The sequence below is a fragment of the Salmo salar genome, chromosome ssa03, assembly GCF_905237065.1.
Source record: "Salmo salar chromosome ssa03, Ssal_v3.1, whole genome shotgun sequence".
NCBI classification, from domain to species: Eukaryota; Metazoa; Chordata; class Actinopteri; order Salmoniformes; family Salmonidae; genus Salmo; species Salmo salar.
Genome location: NC_059444.1, coordinates 21385340 through 21391669, shown reverse-complemented (window position 1 = coordinate 21391669; position 6330 = coordinate 21385340). Strand labels below are relative to the sequence as shown.

Here is a 6330-nt window from a genome sequence, read left to right as displayed (position 1 = left end):
TCTTGTGCATGATTACACTGTGACCTAATAAGGACCCTGTCACCCTTCATTTACCTAACAGTTATTGCAATGCAACAAATCAAACAGAAAAAAAATTTCTATTTCGGAAGCGTATGCCTGTGTTAGTTAATTTACCCATAACACAAGTTCGTGTAAAGGTACAATTAAATTCACTCCACAACGAGAAGAATAAACAAAGACAAAGTCATTTAAAAAATATTATTCTATGGAGGGGAACATGTAAACAAACACCTTTGAGAAACACTTGATTGATTTACGCTAGTTCCCCGCCCCCGTCGCTCTGTGATTAGGCGCTCCAATAGAGGGAGTGACTTCGCCTCCCCCCATATATATCCCATTCAATGCATCCGCCAACAACAGAGCATGCAGAGCGATCAAAAACAATGGTGCCATTTACGAACACGGGGAGAAACCGAATGGTATCGGCGCGTAAATTATAGTCTGGCAGTCAATAGCAGACGGAGAAGAGTGGTCGATTTTTACAGAATAACGTTAAATCAAGATATAATAAAGCGGTGTGCTGTGTGGATTCCCTACCATTTTACCAGACAGACAAGACACCCACAGGCTACTCCCCAAGAACACCGTCTGCGCCAAGGATGAGTCTACCAGCATCTCTGGATTAATCGGACTTCACAGCCTACTTGCAAGCGCAAGTTCGTTGGCACTTGGAAGCAGACGAATTCAACAGTGAGTGATGATGGGGTGTAACTTGCTGGGTTTGGGGTGGTGCATGTTTTTTGCACTCGTTCTACACAGGTCGAGCTGCGCCGCGGCGAAGGAACTACAATGCCAGGAGATATCCGTGCCCTTATGCAAAGGAATCGGCTACAACTACACCTACATGCCCAACCAGTTCAACCACGACACACAGGACGAGGCAGGGTTGGAGGTGCACCAGTTTTGGCCCCTGGTGGAAATCAAGTGTTCGCCGGACCTGAAGTTCTTTCTCTGTAGTATGTACACTCCTATTTGCCTGGAGGACTACAAGAAGCCCCTGCCGCCGTGTCGGAGTGTCTGTGAGAGAGCCAAGGCAGGCTGTGCGCCTCTGATGAGACAGTACGGGTTCCCGTGGCCAGACAGAATGAGATGCGACTTATTACCAGTGCAAGGTAACCAAGATACACTATGCATGGACTACAACAGAAGTGCGACGACTGTTTCTCCAGTGGTTGCAAAGCCCACACATCGTCCTGTTAAACCAGTAAACCCACGAAAGAAAAACGGACAAGGCCGTTCTAACGACCCCAGTAAACACAAACCTCCGAGTTCTCCATGCGAACCCGCAGTGTCACTGCCGCGCTCCCATGGTTCCAGTCAGCAACAGTAATCCTCTATATAACAGAGTTAAAACAGGACAGATACTCAACTGTGCCATGCCTTGCCACAACCCTTACTTCTCCCAAGACGAACGAACATTTACTGCATTCTGGATAGGACTATGGTCCGTCTTATGTTTTATCTCTACTTTTGCAACAGTGGCAACTTTTTTAATCGACATGGATCGTTTCAAATACCCGGAGCGACCCATTATATTCCTCTCTGCTTGTTACATGTTTGTCTCCGTCGGCTACATTGTCAGATTAATTGCCGGACATGAACAAGTGGCTTGTAACATGGAGCATGATACCGAACACATTCACTACGAGACCACCGGCCCTGCGCTTTGTACCATTGTTTTTCTACTCATCTACTTCTTCGGCATGGCAAGTTCTATTTGGTGGGTTGTTCTTTCTCTTACCTGGTTCCTGGCTGCGGGGATGAAGTGGGGAAATGAGGCCATAGCCAGTTACTCCCAGTATTTTCATTTAGCTGCCTGGCTGATACCCAGCATGAAATCGATAGCTGTGTTGGCGTTGAGTTCAGTGGATGGTGACCCTGTGGCTGGAATATGCTATGTTGGCAATCAGAATTTGGATAATCTCCGGGGCTTTGTTTTGGCGCCTTTGGTGATCTATCTTTTCATTGGAACTATGTTCCTCCTGGCTGGGTTTGTGTCACTGTTCCGGATCCGGAGTGTTATAAAGCAAGGAGGGACGAAAACAGACAAGTTGGAGAGACTGATGATCAGGATAGGTGTTTTTACAGTGCTTTACACTGTCCCAGCCACGATTATAGTAGCATGTTACTTCTATGAGCAGCACAACAGACAGACTTGGGAAATAACCCACAACTGTTCATGCTTGTCGGAGCATGAAATGCAGAAGCCGGACTATGCTGTGTTCATGCTGAAATATTTCATGTGCCTTTTGGTTGGCATCACGTCCGGCGCGTGGGTCTGGTCGGGAAAAACTCTAGAATCCTGGAGGACTTTTTGTACCCGCTGCTGCTGGGGCAGCAAGGCCACGAGCGGGTCAATGTACAGTGATGTTAGTACGGGATTGACGTGGAGGTCCGGTACTGCGAGCTCTGTCTCTTGTCCCAAACAGATGCCATTGTCACGGGTTTGAAAAGGAAGAATGGACCACTAATTGCGTTGGGATTGACCATCAGCGTGTTCCAATTAGCACATTAACGAGCACCTAATGATTTTTCTTGCACAATGAGACCCGCATCCAGTTTAGAACCATATAATCAGAAGAATTAGAGGCTTTGTCTAATTTGTACCTACAAAATGAGCTTTTCACCTACAAAATGAGCTTTTCAAAGATGATTTGAAGTAGGCTATGCCTTAATGTCATACGGGTTTCGTTGGTGCTTAATGTATTTATATAATTATTGATGTACAAACATTGTAAATGTGTATATACAATTTATACGAGAGTGAATATATGTATAATTCACTTTGATAGATTTTTATTTTGGTAATAAAACGACTTTTATTACATTTTTACCTGTGCGTCTTGATAGTCATTCTGCGCCAAAGCTGCGCACCACTCCTATATTTTGCAAATGTGATTTTAGCTTTTCTGTCTTCATGCCGTGATACGAGATTTTTGGATAAGTAGAACCCCCTATTCATATTTGTCAAATAGTGATCTAATTATTAATTAATATAAACGTAAAAGGCATACACAACAGTTGGTTGTTGGGTTCCTTTTGGGTAGCATTCGTGGAAAAAAGTACACTTTTACACATTGTAACGAACCGTGGTGGTTGGCTGTTGCGTTCCTTTTTGTTATGGTGGGTATCCCTGTTAGGTATTCTAGATGCAACCACAAGCAGTGGGGTACGAGGAGGATTCATAAAAACGTTGAAATGGCAGTGAAAGCCCTACATGTGGTCTGTTTGAGTAATCCTCTCTTGAGGGAACCCCTCTGTGCAACAATTATGTTACAAACGCAGCATAATCTGCCCCCAATTAATACTGATGACCCAGTGAAACATTTCACACTCTGACCTGCATATGAATATGAAATCATAGGGATTCTACTACTATTCCTTTTAAGGTTTTGTGTGGGGCAGAGTTCTGGATACTCACCCCTCTCACTGTCAAGATGTCATAGGCCTTATAATTAAGATGCCAGACAGTGAGGGAGGGAGGACTGGTTTGCATCCCAAATGACACCCTATTCCCTATATAGTGCACTACTTTTGACATGGGCCCTGGTCAAAAGTAGTGCACTATATGGGGAATAGGGTGCCATTTGCGACTCAAGCCAGACTCACTAGGTGACCCTATGTGTTCCAAGTCTGGTCTCATAGATAATTCATAGTGCACGCTAATCCGGGACACTCAAATCAGTATGATATGTTACATTTGGTGTGGTTTTATTTAACTAGGCAAGTCAGTTAGGAACAAATTCTTATTTACAATGACAGCCTACCCCAGCCAAACCCTCCCGTAACCCGGACAACACTGGACCAATTGTGCGCCGCCCTATGGGACTCCCGATCACGGCCGGTTGTGATACAGCCCGGGATTGAACCAAGCTCTATAGTGACGCCTCTAGCACTACGATATAGCGCCTTAGACCCCTGCGCCACTCGCAAGCGATTATGGTTACATAAGACAGATGGTTACTTGTCCGGGTGGTTGGGTAGGTGTATAAGATGAATGTCTAGCTACCCAAAGGTTGTGAGTTCGAATCTCATCACGGACAACTTTAGTATTTTAGCTAAGTAAGAACTATTCAACTACTTTTAGCCACTTTGCAACTACTTAACCCTTTTAGCTAAACCTTCCCCTAACCTTAACCCTTTTAGCTAATCTTTACCCTAACCTTAAGCCTTTAACATAACTCCTAACCTTACCCTAATGCTTAGCCTAGTTAACTTTAGAATTCATAACATATTATACGTTTAGCAAATTTGTAAGATATTGTACATTTTGCTAATTTTTCAAATTGGAACCAAATAACACAAAATGCTCTGGGACCAGGCTGCAGCTCATGGTTAAAAGGTAATTAAGACTCAGTGTGTGGTCTGTGTATCTGATCATAAAAGCGCTTAAACAGGTGGATTATTTTCTTAACAAACATAAGAAACTTTTGCATTTGAAAACTGCAAATAGGACCACCGCTTGTTGCGAACACACTTGTGTTTTAGAGGCCCAAGCCTTCAAAATGAGGCCTGTGTTTTTACTTTAGCAAAGTTAACCAGTGTGTTTACGGTTTAGCCGATACCCAGATATATAAAAATGTATTTATAAATGAAAATGTTCTTATCCATTTGGAGATTTAGAAGAGATCATGTCCATCACAAATCATTGGCTTACCTCTTAAAACTGTCCAACCAAACAGGAACTTTACAGCATGATGTTGTTGGGACTCAGTTGTAATTGCTCTCATCCTAGTTCATAAACTGCAATCCTGACTTTATTTTACATTTCTTTAAAAGATAGCCAAGTTGATAGTCTACTACAGTCAGTGATATCATACTGCCACCTTGTGGACAAAGAATATCCCCATGAGTAACAGGCTTTCAACAAACCTGTAACAAGCACTTATTAAACGTTATTTCAAAATAATACAAATGTATTAAATATGCACTATCAATTTAATTATTTTGTTTTTTCAATACCTTTTATAAGTAATTGACGTTCCAATAAAATATAAAACAATTGGTAGGCCTACAGGCTATTCTTAACAATGTATAGTGAACAAACATGTGGATGCAACTATGCTTCAGCTCAGAGACAAAGTTATATGTTGCTTCCCAAATTGCACCATATTTCCTATATAGTGCACTACTCTTGACCAGCCCTAGTCATCTGGGAAGTAGCCAGAGATTCTTCCAATCCAATGCAGAGAGGTCAGGGCGTGTGTGTGTGCAGGTCAGGCTGTGTACACTCTAGGCTAAAATCAACAGAGGAAATGAGATCATGGAGGTCACGCCAGATCCACCTCCTGTCAAGATAAACAGGAAGTTTACTAGTGGGTGCAGGAAGGGCCCATCACTTAGAGGCCGTCCACAGCATGTGTCCCAAATGGCCCAGGTCAAAAGCAGTGCACTACATAGGGAATAGGGTGCCATTTATTAATAAGGGCACATTGAATGGTGTCTTTGTCTACTGATTGATTGAGAAACATCTGTTGAAATTGAATTCAGAAGTAAGATGGTGCCACCATCGTGTCGTCAGCAAACTTAACAATGGTGTTGGAGTCGTGCGCGGCCACGTAGTCATGGGTGAACCGGGTGCAGGAGGGGACTAAGCACGCAAACTTAAGCACGCACCCCCGTGTTGAGGGTCAGCGTGTCGAATGTGTTGTTGCCTATCCTCACCACCTGGGGGAGGCCCATCAGGAAGTCCATTGATTGTGGCCTGTGGAATATTGTCCCACTCCTCTTCACTGGCTGTGCGAAGTTGCTGGATATTGGCGAGAACTGGAACATGTTGTCGTAGACGTCGATCCAGAGCATCCCAAATATGCTCAATGAGTGTCTGGTGAGTATACAGGTCATGGAAGAACTGGGACATTTTCAGCTTCTAGGAATTGTGTACAGACCCTTGCGACATGGGGCCGTGCATTATGCTGAAACATGAGGTGATGGCGGTGGATGAATGGCCCGACAATGGGCCTCAGGATCTCTGTGCATTCAAATTGCCATTGATAAAATGCAATTTTGTTCGTCGTCCGTAGATTATGCCTGCCCATACCATAACCCCACCACCACCATGGGGCACTCTATTCACGATGTGATGTTGACATCAGCAAACCGCTCGCCCACACGACGCCATACAGGCTGTCTGCCATCTGCCTGGTACAGTTGAAATCGGGATTCATCCGTGAAGAGCACACTTCTCCAGCGTGCCAGTGACCATTTGAAGGTGAGCATTTGCCCATTTAAGTCGGTTACGAAACCGAACTACAATCAGGTCAAGACTCTGGTGAGGATGACGAGCAGATGAGCTTCCCTGAGGCGGTT

At 44.1% G+C, this 6330-nt stretch overlaps 1 pseudogene across 1 annotated transcript; it reads left to right on the top strand.

Moving 5' to 3' along the window:
* Window positions 1-370: 370 nt before the first annotated feature.
* Window positions 371-2854, top strand: LOC106599491 (frizzled-8-like; annotated as a pseudogene). The gene has a single exon (XR_006769085.1). The product of XR_006769085.1 is annotated as a frizzled-8-like (transcript).
* Window positions 2855-6330: the final 3476 nt, after the last annotated feature.